The 18542-nt window shown below is 32.8% G+C and overlaps 1 long non-coding RNA gene across 1 annotated transcript; it reads left to right on the top strand.

Moving 5' to 3' along the window:
- On the top strand, positions 1–588 carry LOC111696067 (uncharacterized). Its single transcript, XR_002763995.1, has 2 exons — positions 1–220; positions 396–588. It is a non-coding gene; the product is annotated as an uncharacterized LOC111696067 (long non-coding RNA).
- Positions 589–18542: the final 17954 nt, after the last annotated feature.

Here is an 18542-nt window from a genome sequence, read left to right as displayed (position 1 = left end):
GAAATATTTATTTTATTAGATTTCTAAGATTAAGGAGTTAAAAATTTTGAGTTTGTGGCGAAGACTGAATTCCTTTGGAGCTTGTCTGGGAATCTAAACTAAAAATGAGCAAATCAATGGATTTTATAAGTTGCCATTTTTAGTCATTCGAATACATGAAAGAATATTTTAATTTAAGACTTGAAACGTAATCTGACTTTTAATTGGCTCTACAAAAAATGTTAATATTTCAAAATTGTATGTTCGTTTAATCGTTTTAACAAATTGTTTTGGTTTATTTACAAACTTTTGTACTCTACAAAGAAGCTTATTTTCTATGCTACATCTCATTAGTTGAAATTCATGGGTTCGACCAATTAGAAGCCTGAAAAATTTCCTGTTCAACCAATCAAAAGTCAAGATCATTTTTAATTTTTAACAAATGTAGCAAACTCGTTAAAAGTTTCAGTTAAGGGTAAAGAGCTAAGCTATTTAGCTTGTCGGCGTACGGTGTGAATAACAAACAACTGAATTATTTGTGATGGAAATATAATATTTTGTGATACATTTTAACAATCTCAAGAATTTAATAAATTTCCCCAACATTTTCTAATTTGTCCATATATTTTGCACAAGTCCAAATGTTATCTTTTTTATCCTTTTTTTTATTTTTTTATTTTGAAGATTTCTTTTTAAGGGACTGTGAAGGATAATTGGAAGGGGGTATAGGCTGAAACCCGAGAATCTCAAGTTGATTGAGACCTATCCGAGTTCTAGTAGATATAATTGATAATATTATTCATACGTCCGGAGCACGTGACCAGAACTCCAATCAATGGTAGTAAAGTATTATTGTCACGTGTCTCCGTCTGTATCATGTAACCAGTATACTGCACTACCATTGGAGGGAGTTCTGGTCACGCGATACAGACGTATATTTTACATAAATACGTTTTGATATAATTTTGACACAGTTTTTAGTAAATTTCTCGAGACAGAAACATCAGATAAATGTCTGTATCGTTCAACACCTGAGATTCTCAGGTTTTATCCTATATCTGTAATTGCTCTTCAGGAAATTTGGAATAAACCTGCAAATCTTTCATTTGATTTAACTGGTTATCATCCACTTCATTTTACTGTAAGAGATAAACAGGGGCTAAATAGTAATGCAGGGGGAGGAGTAGGACTCTGGGTTGAGAAATCACTTTGTTTTGAACCGATTAATTAATTAATCTTATTAGCTCGCGTTTTTGAATCACAATTTATTAAGATTAAAAATGGGAAGAATAAATATACAGTTGTAGGTAACATTTACAGGCCTAACACTGCTCCGTATGCAGACGTGAAATACTTTAATCAAACAATAAGAGAAATTTTTTCAAAAATTAAGTCTGATCCTACTTTAAAAAATGCGCAGGATGTAGTCTTTATACTGAAAATACAAGGTTTAAATCCTGATACTAAAAATACAAGGTTTGAATCCTAGATACTAAAAAGACAAGGTTATAATCCTAGATACTGAAAATACAAGGTTTAAATCCTCGACACTGAAAATACAATGTTGAAATCCTAGATACTGAAAATGCAAGGTTTAAATCTTAGATACTGAATATACAAGGTTTAAATCCTAGATACTGAAAATAAAAGGTTTAAATCCTAGACACTGAAAATGCAAGGTTTAAATTCTAGATACTGAAAATACAACGGTTTAAATCTTAGATACTAAAAATACAAAGTTTTAATCCTAGATACTTCTATTTAAAGGTTTTAATCCTAGATACTTCTATTTAAAGGTTTTAATCCTAGATAATGAAATAAAAGGTTTACATCCTAGATACTGATAATACAAGGCTTAAATCCTAGAAACCGAAAATATAAGGTTTAAATCCTAGATACTGAAAATACAAGGTTTAAATCTTAGATACTGAAAATACAAGGTTTAAATCTGAAATTTTAGATACTGAAAATACAAGGTTTAAATCCTAGATACTGAAAATACAAGGTTTAAATCTTAGATACTGAAAGTAAAAGGTTTAAATCTTAAATACTGAAAATACAACGTTTAAATCCTAGATAATGAAAATACAAGGTTTAAATCCTAGATACTGAAAATACAAGGTTTAAATCTTATGATACTGAAAATACAAGGTTTAAGTCCTAGATACTTAAAATAAAGGTTTAAATCTTATGATACTGAAAATAGAAGGTTTAAATCCTAGCTACTGAAAATACAAGGTTTAAATCCTAGATACTGAAAATACAAGGTTTAAATCCTAGATACTGAAAATACAAGGTTTTAATCCTAGATACTGAAAAAAAACATAGTTTTAATCCTAGATACTGAAAATACAAGGTATCTATATACTGAAAGTACAAGGTTTAAATCCTAGATATTGAAAATACAAGGTTTTAATCCTAGATACTGAAAATACAAGGTTTTAATCCTAGATACTGAAAATACATGGTTTAAATCCTAGAAACCGAAAATACAAGGTATCTATATACTAAAAGTACAAGGTTTAAATCCTAGATACTGAAAATACAAGGTTTAAATCCTAGATACTGAAAAATAAAAGATATAAGCCCTTGATACTGAAAATACAATATATAAGCCCTTGATACTGAAAATACAATATATAAGCCCATGATACTGAAAATACAATATATAAGCCCTTGATACTGAAAATTAGATATTCTGAAAATTGTTGAATGGAGATTGGTTAATTACTATACGTAGATACTAAATTGAAGTCCTTGATACGTTCCAATTATGTTTTAAACATTTTAGAATCCAGATGTTATTGGTTTTATTCTTATTCCTAGAAGTTGAAAATACTTTGTTTCATTCTATACATTTTAATGAACTTGTCAGACCTTGTCACGTTTCGACATGAATCTTTAAAATCTGATTTTTTAGAATTTTTAACATATTTGGGATTTAATTCATCTCAAGGCTAGTTTAAATAGATCAGAAGATTTAAAGGTATTTTATCCAAATCTTCAAAAATATTCTAAATTTAACAACATTATTCACGATTTTAAATATCCAAATATGTATTATAAAAAACAAACAATTATTTTTATCTATGGACTTCATAATCATAATCTATTTATAATACCAAATCTGTTATTGGCCAGACTTTTGAAATATAAGAAAGAAATTTTTTTCATCAATTTAAAACCTAGAAAAAAATGCGTAATCTTTGTTTTTTAACAGTGCATGTTAAGTAAAATTTTATGTGTTTATATTCATTACTCAAACACAATTATATGGATTCAAATCCTTGAATACTAAAGCATGATTTGAGACACAGTATCCTTCCTCTCGTAGAGAACCAAATCTTTATTCCTGTCAGATCCAATTAGATACGGTTCAACCTTACCATGGTTACCAATCCACTTTAAAGGGACTGTTTCAATGGATAGCCGTGGTGTCATTTTGAAGAATTGAAATCTGTAGCAATCTCCCATTATCGTTTTTTTGTATTTTTACTATTGTATACAAGCTAGCTGAAGTGTCCAAATCGAAAAATCGAATTTTAAAATAAAAAATCAATTTTTGAAAAAAATATTTGAATTTATTTTAGTCTTGGTTACCCCCAGGGTACCTATGGGTTTACTCCAAAAACTTTAGCCATAGCTGAATTATATATATAATATATATAAGAGCGAAGAGCTTTATTATACAGAAGAAGATTAGCCATCAATCCCTTGAATTAAACCTCAGAGACCAACCTTTATACAATCCTTCCCACGAAAAGTGTGTGGGGGGGGGGGTAGGGGGGAGAACCCCCCGCTGTTCAGAGGTTTACCAGATTTACCTCAATCTTTAATTAAATATTTAGAATCTTTGTTTACAATGTTTTGTAAGGGGAGCAATAGAAATAATGGGAGAAAGAGGGCCGAAAAGAAAGATAATGGGGGGGGATGTGATGTGAGAAAGGGGAGGAAGCAATCGGAAGGAAGTATGGGAGAAAGCGGAGGAAGAAAGGAATAGGAGAAAATATTTGGAAGGAAGGAAGTATGGGAGAAAAAGGCGGAAGGAAGGATAGGAGAAAATATTTGGTAGGAAAGAAGGATGGAAGGAAGGAATAGGAGAAAATACTTAGAAGGAAGGAAGTATGAGAGAAAAAGAGGAAGGAAGGATAGGAGAAAATATTTGGAATGAAGGAAGGATGGGAGAAAGAGGAGGAAGGAAGGATAGGAGAAAATATTTGGAATGAAGGAAGGATGGGAGAAAGAGGAGGAAGGAAGGATAGAGAAAATATTTGGAAGAAAGGAAGGACATGCCAAGAAACCGATTTTCCCGAATATAAGGAAGAAAATATAGGGATGGGAAAAGGGAGAGGAATGAAAAAAGGAGACCTAAGTGGGGAGGGGAATGAAAAAAGAGAATTAAGAAGGGGGAATAAAAAGGGAGAATTACTGGAAGGGGAAGGAAGAAAAAAGTGTGTTTAAGAAAGGGTGGGAAAGGTGTTTCGTGACTTTTGTCCATCATAAACAGAATTTATTATATTCTCATATTTATGCTCCTTGCATTTGATAAAACTCCTGTCAGACCTCCTTTACGTCAAGATCAATTCCGATAAGTTGAATATTTGTTTAATTAGAATAATTAGTTATGATCAGGGGTTTAGAAGTGAATAAAGTATTAATTAAAGAAGTTTTTTACACCATTAATTCAAGCCTCTGTCTGGTTTGTGTATAATCTTTGATTATTTATTACCTTGTGAAGAATAATACAACACTATCCATCCTAGTTTTATACTAACTCTTCCCTGTTCCATCTTCTTCTAATTTCCAGTATCCGTTTCCATTTTTCTTATGCCAACTACAGGATTTCCTATTCCTTCTATAAGGGTTAAGACATAAACGACGGCTGGGAAATTTAATTCAATATTTTGCTTTAATATCACTGGTTCCTTGTTCTAGTATCCCTGGTTCATCTAGTATCCCTTGTTTCTGTAGTATTCCTGCTTACTATAGTACCCCTGCTTTATCTAGTATCCCTGGTTCCTCTAGTTTCCCTGATTCCTCTAGAATCCCTGGTTCCTCTAATATCCCTGGTTCCCCTAGTTTCCCTGATTCCTCTAGAATCCCTGGTTCCTCTAATATCCCTGGTTCCTCTAATATCCCTGGTTCCTCTAGTATCCCTGGTTCCTCTAGTAACCCTAGTCCCTATAGTATCCCTGGTTTCTTTAGTATCACTGGTTCCTCTAGTATCCCTGGTTCCTCTAGTATCACTGGTTCCTCTAATATCCCTGGTTTCTCTTGCATCCCTGGTTCCTCTATAGTATTCCTGGTTCCTTTAGTATCCCTGGTTCTTCTAATATCCCTGGTTTTTCTAGTATCCCTGGTTACTCGATAGTATTCCTGGTTCCTCTATAGTATCCCTGGTTTCTCTAGTATCCTTGGTTCCTCTAGTATCCCTGGTTCCTCTAGTACCCCTGGTTCCTCTTGTTTAACTGGTTCCTCTAGTATCCCTGGTTCCTCTTGTATCACTGGTTTCTCTAGTATACCTGGTTCCTCTAGCATTCCTGGTTCCTCTAGTATCCCTTGTTCCTTTTGTATCCCTGGTTCCTCTTGTATAACTGGTTCCTCTAGTATTCCTGGTTCCTCTTGTATCACTGGTTTCTCTAGTATCCTTGGTTCCTTTAGTATCCCTGGTTCCTCTAGTATCTCTGGTTCATCTTTTATCCCTTGTTCCTCTTGTATCACTGGTTCCTCTAGTATCCTAGTTTCTCTAGTATCCCTGGTTCCTCTAGTATCCTAGTTTCTCTAGTATCCTAGTTTCTCGATTATCCCTAGTTCCTCTTGTATCCATAGTTTCTCTAGTATCCCTGGTTCCTCTAGTATCCCTGGTTACTCTAGTATCCCTGGTTACTCTAGTATTCCTGGTTCCTCTAGTATCACTGGTTCCTCTATTATCCCTGGTTCCTCTAGTATCCCTGGTTCCTCTAGTATCCCTGGTTACTCTAGTATCCCTGGTTCCTCTAGTATTCCTGGTTCCTCTAGTATCCTAGTTTCTCTAGTATCCTAGTTTCTCCATTATCCCTAGTTCCTCTTGTATCCATAGTTTCTCTAGTATCCCTGGTTTCTCTAGTATCCCTGGTTACTCTAGTATCCCTGGTTCCTCTAGTATCCCTGGTTCCTCTAGTATCACTGGTTTCTCTAGTATGCCTGGTTCCTCTAATGTCCCTGGTTCCTCTAGAATCCCTGGTTACTCTAGTATCCCTGGTTCCTCTAGTATCCCTGGATCCTCTAGTATCCTTGGTTCCTCTAGTATCCCTGGTTCCTTTAGTATCCTAGGTTCCCTGGTCTGAATGCAGATTATAGGCAATAAATGCCTAGATGAGAAGTTTGGTTTAGTATGGTTTGGTTGGAGAAACTGGGTTCAGATCAGGGCAGAGAAGCCCCGAGCTCTAGATACAGTTAGATACACACCTACACTGGTCAGGCTCATCCCGTTCAACCAATATAAAAATATGTAATATATACAGATAAATAGAAATTCAAGGCGCTCACCTCCCATTTCAACCTTTTAAGGCCTTTAGTACATTATTATTTAAAGAAAAAATAAAAATTTACCTACTTTTTATTTCGATTTTTAAATCTATAAGGACTAAATTTACTTATTCAAATCGAGGAAGGATATCTGTTATAAACTGCAGAGGGATTCTGCATGACAAAGAGCGCCGTCTGATCGTTATCAATATATACAAATATTGGGGCGAATATTTACAAACATTCTGATATATATCCTAAATATTTAGATATAGATATATTATCAACATAACCATTAAATATATCATCTCTTCCAATTATTCCATTGATAGGTTAATCAGCTCTGAGTGATGAAGTATTTCTCTTTGAAGGATTCAAATATTTTAATTAATAGTTTGTTAATGTTTCTGCACATAATTGTATATTGCATAGTGGTTCTAATAAGTTTTGGATCATGATTTCAATTCGAGGGGGGGGGATAACATTGGCAAAAACCTATAAAAGGAGAAACCTACTTTCTAATTCATATTTAAGGCAGCAGAATTATTTGTTATATTTTAATTGCTTATTTTAAATGGGGATATGGGGACATGGGGGGAGGGGAGTTTTTAAGGAAACTCTTATTATAATTGACAACATAAACTGCCCGGAGTTTCCCGTGAATTTCGGGAGGCATTTTCTTGTTTCAACACTATCGTGTTTGGTCAACTTTAGGTAACATATCACGCACAATTTCAAAACTCGGCTTTATATAAGATAATTATTAAAAGGAATTGAGTCTATGTTAAAAACTTTAATTTTCTAATTCCTATATCTTTGCAACCTGATAGTTTAAACCTTTGATATTTCAAACTTAGATTTTTTAGTTTATAGTTTGAAATATCTAAGATCTACAAACATTGGGTTACAAAGATAAAGGGACTAGAAAATCAAACTTTCTTTGTGTGATGGTAACTAATTGTTTAGTGCACTTGTACTTTGAGAATGGGGCTACAAAATATCCCCCCCTTCCCTCCCTCCATTCCAATGACCGTGTTAGAGAATAGGTTGTAAGAATGTGAAAGTAAGTTAACGGAAGATGAAGAGAGGACGGTATAGTTAGCATCAGAGCAACATATGGGATCAGATAGATAAATTAGAAGCTCCAGGTGGTAGACCACTATACCAGTCTCTAGCACTACCAGGAGCAGGTTCGGTCCAAACAGTAATATATATTATAATCAGAAAACCTTTTGGGTTTTACAAATTTTAGATATCTTTCAGAGATTTACCTTGTGATTGAAATTTTTAAATCTGAGGAATGGTTTTCATTTGAAAGAGACGAAACTCATAGTTACATTGTACATCTATAATTTAATAATTATAATTTAATTACATTTATTGTGTTTAAACTATTTTACAAAACATCACAGAGAACATGTTTAAATAAGAGGCCTGAGTCCTGAAATAATTTCTTCCAATAATGAGAAAGACCTTAGAACTATTGAAGAATGACCTTTTTTGGAATATGTTTATAGAAATCCTAATGGGGTCGTACACCCTGCCCCTCTTGGAAATCTCAAATACGCCTTCTTTAAAGCAATAATTTTTGTAATCTCACATAATAACCAATTCTTCCTCTTTCCGAGATGTCTGGAGGGAAAAAATTTTGACGCTTCGCCACATGATTCCCCTTCCTAGATTAAATCCTGTTAATTCCCTTGTTTAATATTAAGGTTCTATCTGATATTGTATCGGTCTGGTAATTACTCCTACCATATATAGTTTGGAATATCTGATACGAGGATTAGATATAGTTTCATTGCATTGTATTACTCAACTCACATAAACAAAACAACAATCTTTTTGTCCTTTGTCAGATTGGTTTAGTTGTTTATGACCAGTCGTGTTTACTATTAAATAAATGGACTCACGTTTTTATTAACACCCCCCCCCCTCATTTAAGCTAATAGAAAAAGAAAAGAGCTATTAAGTTTCTTATTTTCTAGTGAGCAAGAAACCAAAATGACAATTAATTGATAATTAGTATATTTGATTAATTTAAATAGTATTTAATTACAAGCTTCTCTTTCCCTTAGTTCTTACCCCTTTAAACTAATTAATACTGTCATTTTGGAACTAAGCAAAAGTAAAATCAAAATTCAACTATTTTATCTGAGAATCTTTTGGGAACCATGTGGAAAATCCCTTGAAGTATGAAAGCAGAGTAAATTGTATTTTTGTGCACTGCTCACAAATATCTTCATGGACCATGTCATGACGTTATAATTTTTCTCGTTTTCTGTCCTTTACTAGTTAAAAATACTTTGAGGTTTTTATATAGTTTTAGGTGCACAACCCCGACCCATAGGTCAGATTATTAAACCAGGAAACAAAGGTTAAATAAGCATTAGACACCAAATTATCCCTAGAATACATTTTGCATGAATTTCCAATAAAATGAACGATTTCGATCCTATTCCGAACCCACACCCTACACCTACTTCATGGTTTGGTCAGAGTTCAGGACGGATACAGTTCAAGGAGATTAGATAAGGTTCAATACAAGACGGATACCATCCCCATTCCACACATCAGAGATATGGTTCAATACAAGACGGATACCATCCCTATTCCACACATCAGAGATATGGTTCAATACAAGACGGATACCATCCTCACATCTGAGATATGGTTCAATACAAGACGGATACCATCCTCGCATCTGAGATATGATTCAATACAAGACTGATACCATCCTCACATAAGATATATGGTTTAATACAAGACGGATCCTCACATCTGAGATATGGTTCAATACAAGACGGATACTATCCTCAAATCTGAGATATGGTTTAATACAAGACGGATAATATCCTCACATCTGAGATATGGTTTAATACAAGACGGATATTATCTTCACATCTGATGTTAAGTTAGGTTCTAAAGGTATATTATACCTTCATGTGACTTAGAATATTAGGTTGAGGTACTGACTTGATATATTCCAAATATAGAAGATTATGATATCAATTTTTCATGTGCATGTTTAGGTTCGGGAAATGAATCCTGAACGATTAGATTAGATTAGATTCAGGTTTAAGATTAATTCGGTTATAAATCTTAGATAAGGTTCAGGTTAGGCACGGATACAGTTCTCACATGTCAATCACATCTGGGAATAAGTTATGAAGAGAATACGAGGAGAAACCAATTAGAACTACTCAGGGGTGAAATGAAATGACGACAGACGGAAAACTTTCATCGGTTGAAATATCCCCCACCTGGATACAGTCTAGACGATCTAGAATTTGAATTATCTTCTCTAAAAATACCGCCCAATCTTACAGTTCGCAGAAACAGACGAACGTGCCAAAAATGTGATGGGTATAAGAAATCGTGCAGGTATGTGGTAACTCTTGTAATTCACGGCTCTGATCTCTTGTTCTGATTGTCCATGAGAAAATAAAATCAAGCCGTCATTGACAAAATACTTTTAGACAACTGACAAGAAAATTTCTTAATTTCACGCTTGTTTTAGAAACTAATCTTAGGATGGAAATTCTTTCTTTCAAATGTTTGGCTGAAGATGAGAGACAGTATCCTTTGTATCCCTGTGGCCTGTATCCCTGGTATCTCTGGTATCCCTGTATCCCTAATATTCTTAATATCTCTGGTATCTCTGTTATCTTATAGTTTCCTTGGTAAGCTTGTTGTCCCTGGTATCTCTAGTTCCCTTGATATAAAATTGTTATCCCAAGTTTCCTCAGTTTACCTGGTATCCCTGGTATTCCTGATATCCCTGGTATTCTTTGTATCCTTAGTAACCTTGGTATTCCTGTTCTCCCTAGTTTTCCTGATCTCCATGGTATCCCTGATATCCGTGGTAACCTGTTATGTCTAATAAGTAGTATCCCTGGTATCCCTGTTATCCTAGTATGACTAGTAAGTGGAATCCCTGGTATCCCTGGTATGCCTGGTATCTCTGATGTCCCTGCAGTATCCCTGGTATCCTTGTATGTCTAATAAGTAGTATCCCTGGTATCCCTGTTATCCTAGTATGACTAGTTAGTGGAATCCCTGGTATCCCTGGTATGTCTATTAAGTAATATCCCTGGTATCCCTGTCTATAGTCCCAAATTAAATCAATATTCTATCCTGAAGCATGATGTGGGCGTCTAGATTTATCTTTCTATCAGTTCCAACTATTTACATATCCTGTATACCCTGTATACCCTGGATATTTATTGATTAATCAGATTCCTTTTCTACTTTATACGTCTCTGTCAGTCAAACTAGATACCTCACTACCTTCTACTCAGGTTTAAACTAGACCTCACTACCTTCTACTCAGGTTTAAACTAGACCTCACTACCTTCTACTCAGGTGTAAACTAGACCTCACTACCTACTACTCAGGTTTAAACTAGACCTCACTACCTTCTACTCAGGTGTAAACTAGACCTCACTACCTTCTACTCAGGTTTAAACTAGACCTCACTACCTTCTACTCAGGTTTAAACTAGACCTCACTACCTAAGTATGCCTCCTCGGAGAAGTAAATTCTCAAAATTTGGTTTGAGGTTCAATTTTTATAGAATATAGATTGATCTTATTATTGTTTTAAGCCTACCATTTAAGCTGTAGGTTAATGTTGAAAAACTATTTGAAAAATAATTAAAAATTTGGTGGTCTCACGACATCAGAGGAAGTATTGTAAAGTTTGCCATTAAATTTTATTATTACAATAAAATGCATTTATTTTAACTCTTTCTGTTCAATCTTAGCTTACAGAATGCTAGACTTGTTTCTTTAGAATACCATGTAATAAAATCTTAACAAAAATTAAGCATAAGGAAAATAATTTCTACAATAATTTGTTGAGATAGGTTTCGAGAATGCAATTATTAATAAAAAAAATTTAAAAACGTATTGTCTCGGTTATTCAAACATATTGATGCAATCCAAATTATTAATAATGTTCTTTTTCGTTACTTATAGATAATATAATGCATTCATTCAACGTTTTTTTGAGTGACTTTTTAACTTTAACTAAAGGGACTCTCCATTTATAGAGTGGCATGTCCGATTAACAACGGTTGATTTCATTTGGATTCTCTATAAACATGACCTAGGGATTTATGCTACGCAGAGACAGTTAAGGAAATTTTCATCATTCAACAAGTTTTGGAATTGGCGATATCTTCCTCCGGTTTAAAGAACACCAGACACGTCTACAGTGTCTTTAAAAAATAACAAAATAGTTTTTTTAAAATAATTAATGGAGTTCTACAGATTAGACAAACAAGACTATTTCTGAGATCTATTTAATTTTGTCGTAAAATAACAAAATAGTTTTTTTTTAAATAATTAATGGAGTTCTATAGATTAGACAAACAAGACTATTTCTGAGATCTAATTAATTTTGTCGTAAGAAAACGTTTGTGAGATAAAGCTTTAAAGTAACTATTTATTAGTCACGCTTGAAATGGTGTTCAAAATTCTTTAAATGTTTCTGAAAACCTCCAATTTGGCGACATTTCAACAAACTGGTAAATACATTCCTATTTAATGTTTACTCCGCCTCAACCCACTTTTCATATTTTTCAAGAAAACAAATCTTTGCAAACCCTTCCTCCTACGGCAGTTTCTATATTTGTTGTTTCTCTCTGGTGTTGAAGTATCCAACCTGAGTAAACAAAACTCTGCCCTAGGCATAGGAAGCATTGCAGGATTAGTGTTATTAGCTTTATAGTGACCAGAGGGTAGAAGAGTTATATATCAGCCTGGAGAAATCTTTATCTTTAAACCTGGACATTTAAAGATGGATTTATCGTTGTTTAACAGTTTTTAGTTCGACTTTATTCTTAGTCTACTTACACACTTTCTTTTCAGTGAAAACCTAAGTAATCCTTGTATTTTCTCCATCTTCTCTGTATTCAAGGAGTACACTTGAATAATCCTTGTCTTTTCTCTATTCTCTCTATATACAAGGAGTAAACCTGACTAATCCTTGTCCTCTCTCCATCCTCTCTATATACAAGAAGTAAACCTGAGTAATCCTTGTCTTCCCTTCATCCTCTCTCTATTCAAGGAGTAAACTTGAATAATCCTTGTCTTTTCTCCATCCTCTCTCTATTCAAGGAGTTAACTTGAATAATCCTTTTTTTTTCTCATCTTCTCTATATACAAGAAGTAAACCTCCCCAATCCTTGTCCTCTCTCCAACCTCTCATTATATACAAGAAGTAAACCTGAGCAATCCTTGTCTTCACTTTACCCTCTAAACAGACAAGGTGTAAACCTAAGTAATCCTTGTCTTCACTCTACCCTCAAAACAGACAAGGAGTAAACCTGAGTAACCCTCGTCTTCACATTACCCTCAAAACAGAAAAGGTGTAAACCTGAGCAAAATAATTTTAACTCCTCTAAAAGAAATAAGCTTCACTAAGACTCGTTTACATTTTACCTTATAGAGACTTTTCAAAAATCAATCAGAATTTGTTATAAAAGCTTTTAAGTAACGTGTTTATTGAAACCCCCATCTTTTCTTGAATATCTTTAATTAGTCGCAATATTCTTAATCATTGCTTAGTATTCATGTCTTTAGTTCCGGTCAGTTTTTAGTCTGATTGAACCTATAGAAGGTGTAGACTGCAGAGCAGAGTTAAAAAACATGAGTCCTGCCAATCTCAAGTCAATCATTTTAATCTCAATCTATTGTGCACTTTATTACTTATGGCTACTTCATGGTAAATTTCATTATATACTTGCTATAAAGTAAACATCACTATAGTTAAATTAGCTGTGTATTATAGCACGGAAATATAAAGTTTCATTGGTTTCCGTATTTTCTCAAAAAAAAAATATATATATTTCTAGAAAATTGTTATCAAGTTAAATAAAAATTATAATTATTATACATATAGACAAGTATTGCATAAATGCAAGTACACATTTTATTAAATTACCTATAACCTACCTAATATTTTTTATTTTATAAAGTTTTTGGACTGAGGTTCTCGCCTATTTATATTAAATTAAGAGTTTTTGCTACTAATTATGTTAAACGGATTCAAAACTGTACTGCCGTTATTAAACCAAGCATAGATCAATGACGATTTTAAAATCGTCAAATAATTCCCAAATTTATTGGGACACCCTGTATTATATTCAAATGATCGAACATGATATTGTATAAATCCTTTACATTAAACCACGCCTAGATTCAGTTTACGTATTCAGCCTTAGTCGGGTTTAATTCTACTGGCCCAAGGTTCCAGGTTTGATTGATTTTAGGGATTCAACTGATTTAGATAATTGATTTGGTGGATTTATCACTCCATGTCGCCCCTCCCTACACTCCACTGCCGGAAACTATTGGACTAGGATAGAATTAAATATATTGTACATGTATATTGTACATGTATATTGTACATGTATATTGTACATGTATATTGTACATGTATATTGTACATGTATATTGTACATGTATATTGTACATGTATATTGTACATGTATATTGTACATGTATATTGTACATGTATATTGTACATGTNACGTCTGACGAGCTTTTCATAAAGTGGTCTAACCTTCTTGTATCTTAAAAGTTGACTAAGATATTAGATATTAAGACAGTTTTGATTTATTAAATAAATTAAAATTTGTACAAATTTTGCAATATCTCCGTAATCTTTGAAGATGCAAAAATGGTAGACCACATTTTGAAAATCTCAAGACCAGAAGTTTTCTATATTAGATGTTTGAGCTAGAATACTTCATTTATTGTGTTCATGAAAAAATGCCGCATGAATCGAAGACGATATAAAAGTCGTCACTAAATTCCCATATTTATTGGGACACTCTGTATAAAAATTTATAAAGAATTTTTAAGCACCTCTTTTCAAACCTGATCTGAGAAACGATGATGTAAACTTGTTGTTTTTAAATCTGGTACAATCTCGGATATTAGCTGAAATCTACGTTTCATTAAGTCAAAATATAATTTTTTGCAATTGTGCAATCAATGAGTTATGACTTTGATTGATCCGAAACACAGCAATTGTGTATTTATTCGAACACAGACCCATTTAACTTAATAGTTTGATGTCAATTTAGAATTTATATAAACTATGTGTTTTCACTTCAACATCAAATACACCCGAAATTTCTTTAATGTTGTCTTTCTATTCCACTTTTTTGGGGGCCAGCATGTATATATAAGCAATTAATTCTAAATTTTAAAGTGGCGCGGAGTGTCAAAAATTCCTTGTTTAATATCCAGTTAAAATTGTATAGATCAACCGTCTTATATACAGGATGTCCCAATAAACATGGGAATTCAGTGACAATTTTGTTATCGTCTTTGTAAATGATTTTTTGATTTGGTGTAACATATCTACTAAGAAAGCAATAATCCGTCTGCTTAAGTTCAGAATTTGTTTTTTTATGTTTTTATAGCAGACAATTAATTTTTATTTTCTCAAAATGTTCCTAACCATGACGTATATATTTTTAATATATAACTTTTTTACATTTTATGTCGTCGTTAATTAATAATTTAAAAAAAAACTCATTCTGTAAGATGATCCACCTCAAATCAGGAGTTTTGAACGTCGAATTTGCGCTCAAATTCAGGATTTAGAGATCTTTAAAAAGTTTAATATGTCTCAAATGAATCCTAAAGAAGTTTTCCACAACACTGCGTCCTCAGTTCAACTACCTTACATAGCCGGTCACTCCCTTTAATAATATTAGAAATTTTTTATACAAACACAGTACAATTGTCTCTCTTCACTGTTTATCTTGCAGAAATGTTAAAGAACATCATACAACGTTTTGCAGAATAAAAAAACAGTCTTCTACCGTTTATATAAAATATACTCGAGTGTAACTTTGTTCGTCCATTTAAATTAGGTAACACAACCCTAATTCTTTGCCAAGTTGATTTCGAATGCGTCTCTTAAATCCCATGTTTATTGGGACACCCTGTAGAATATAATCTATATATAAATTTGGCTTGTCTGTCTGTCTGTCTGTCTGTTTGTATCCAATAAACGTCAAAACGTCGGTTTGTTTAAGGAGGGGTATTTAAACCTTTTAAAGAATTGGACATAAAAAACTCTTATTTAAAAAAAAAATTCTACTTGTAAACTCGGTATACTCGAAAATTCAACCCTTAATCAGCTGAGAACTTGTATTTATAGAATTGGTATCTTCGGTAAAGCAAGGTTTAACAAAGTAAAGTTTTAATTAATTCACACTCACCTCCTGTTCATTCACAATCGACACCTGTTTGATTTCTACTTTGTTGTTTTATTTTGCGGTTCTATTCGATTTTTTCTTAATTTCTTCATAATTGCACGTCCATTCCTTCCTAATTCCTTCTCGAGTTCTATTCCATTTCTGCGCGATTCCTTGCCGATTCCTTAATGATTTCTCTTTGATTGCTTCTCGATTTCTTCCCAATCCTTTTTGATTCCTTAAAGATTTCTAGTTAATTTTTTTCTAAATTCTCCTCTATTCCGGTCTCCTTCATAATTCCTCCACGATTTTTCATCGATTTTTCCTTGAGTTCATCTCGATTCCTCATTGATTCCTTCCCGATTCCTCCCCTTCTTTTAGCTGGTTCCACACTAAAAAATATTTAATACTCGAATAATTTTACAAAAGATCATTTAACCAACTCTAACTCAAACCACTCCTTTGAAATTGTCCTTTTTTATAATCTTTCAAGGTTTGCAGGTAAATCCGAAATTAATCTTTTCATTTTTATGACTTTTAGCCTTTTATGCAGCATCTAGCCTTTAACTAAAGAATAAATATATATATGTATACATATCCTTTATATATATATACTAGGTGGAGTGTTCGGATTGCCCAGCCAGGTTTATATTATTTTCATAGTCATAGTTACTCCCACCGTTTGTTTATCCGTACTTGGAATAAGCCTAAGTCTAAAAAAATTGAGCAAATTTGGTCTAGCCGTTTGGCCAGCTATAGCTAATACATATGTAACGAAGATAACTGGCAAAGCATGAAACATATAAAGTTTAAATCTTTGTCAAATAAAAATATATACAGTGAAACCCTTAATAACGAATACATCGGAAGAATTTATCAAATGTCGTCTTGACAATTTTTCAATGAGTTTTATACTATATTACGTAAATTTCAGTATTTGCGAAAATAAATAAATTGCCATGAATATGCGGGAACAGTTTTAAAGAGTTCCATATAATCATTTCATTAAAAACTAAATATCTGCAACATTCCATTATCAGAAAGTGAAGAATACGACATTTGATGAATTCTTTGGATGTATTCGTTATTAAGGGTTTCACTGTAGTTAAATATGGAAATATACATATAAATATATATTTATACACAATATAAAGATACATAATCCTTAATAAAAAGTGATTTGTTTCGTGTTTTCAATTCTCCACGTCCTGGCCTATATACAGTCAGGTGACGTATGTCACAAATGGGTATATCTCGGAGCTAAATTTACCCAAACTAAATCTAAACATTTGTATAATATTTCATCTACTCGGAGACCTCGGTTTGATTATAAATTAAACTGGATACAATCAAATTCAATTCTTTAGATTTAATTCTAATAAAATGAATGTGATTTACTTCATGTAAACGTCATGTTTTGCAAATAAACTCCCAAAATAAAATAAACTAATATGTTTCTTAAATCTTCGAAGTGCAAAATAAATGCTGAACATGATTCGATTTAAGATCTAATAAAAATTTATTAAATCACCTTTTTCATTGTGCAAGGGCGCTTTATAAAGAAAAAATCGAGAATTGTAGAACTGTAGGACTGTAGAACTGTAGAACTGTTAACTGTAGAACTGTAGAACTGTAGAACTGTAGAACTGTAGAACTGTAGAACTGTAGAACTGTAGAACTGTAGAACTGTAGAACTGTAGAACTGTAGAACTGTAGAACTGTAGAACTGTAGAACTGTAGAACTGTAGAACTGTAGAACTGTAGAACTGTAGAACTGTAGAACTGTAGAACTGTAGGACTGTAGAACTGTAGAACTGTAGAACTGCAGAACTGTAGAACTGTAGAACTGTAGAACTGTAGAACTGTAGGACTGTAGGATTGTAGGACTGTAGAACTGCAGAACTCTCGAACTGCAGAACTGTAGAACTGTAGAACTGGTGAAGGACGGATCGTGAAGGGGGAGGAGGAAAGCTGTCACGAGGTTTACTGTATTCTAATCCATCAATTTTTCTCTTTAACCTTATTTAAAAACATTGTTAAATCCACTAAATCATAAAGAATAAGATTTCAAAAGAATTTAAGTTAAAAAAATAATTGTTATCTTTCAAAATACATATATTTTTAAATGCTAAATGATGTTGATTTAACAACAATAAAATATATTAATTTAGTAATATTCCCAAGCCAGGCAAAGTTTTTTTTTTCTTCTTTATCTTAAATTTATTTTCCCTGTAAAGTTTTTACAGTTTGCTATAAACTCTAAACATTCTGCATCACCGGCCCACATCACTTATCAATTAAATTTGATTTTCAAAAAAATGCACATTTATGTTTTTATTGGAGTCAGTTTTTTTTCTCAGTAATCAACACACAAATCAATTTTAGAAAGGTATTAAATGGACGGAGCATTTCATTTTTTTACTTCAAATATGTTCTTTCTTGATTTCAAATCATGAACTACAGGGTGTTTCAAAAAACGTTCTTTTATAGACTACAGCTCTCATGCAGGTGAGATTTTTACATATTTTGCCATTTTCTAAATCTACGTGATTATATTTCCGATCTAAGTACGCCAACGAATGGTTTGTAGCAAAAAGATGTTATGTAAGAATCCTCTTTTTAAACATTCTGTATTATATTACTGATTACGATTTTTAATTTCTCATGCAAAATGATTTTTTTTGCATTCTTCAACCCTGGAATAGATCTTAACAAAAAAGTATAAATATTAAAAAAACATAAGAATGATCGTATGATTACAACCATGTCAGAACCGCAAACAGATCCAGAAAAGCATAAACCTCAAAGATTGTAAAAATCTGTTGGATTAGGGGAT

This window comes from Eurytemora carolleeae, unplaced genomic scaffold, assembly GCF_000591075.1.
Source record: "Eurytemora carolleeae unplaced genomic scaffold, Eaff_2.0 scaffold113, whole genome shotgun sequence".
NCBI classification, from domain to species: Eukaryota; Metazoa; Arthropoda; class Copepoda; order Calanoida; family Temoridae; genus Eurytemora; species Eurytemora carolleeae.
Note: the sequence above shows the minus strand (reverse complement) of the source record. Positions and strands in the feature narration are given on the sequence as shown.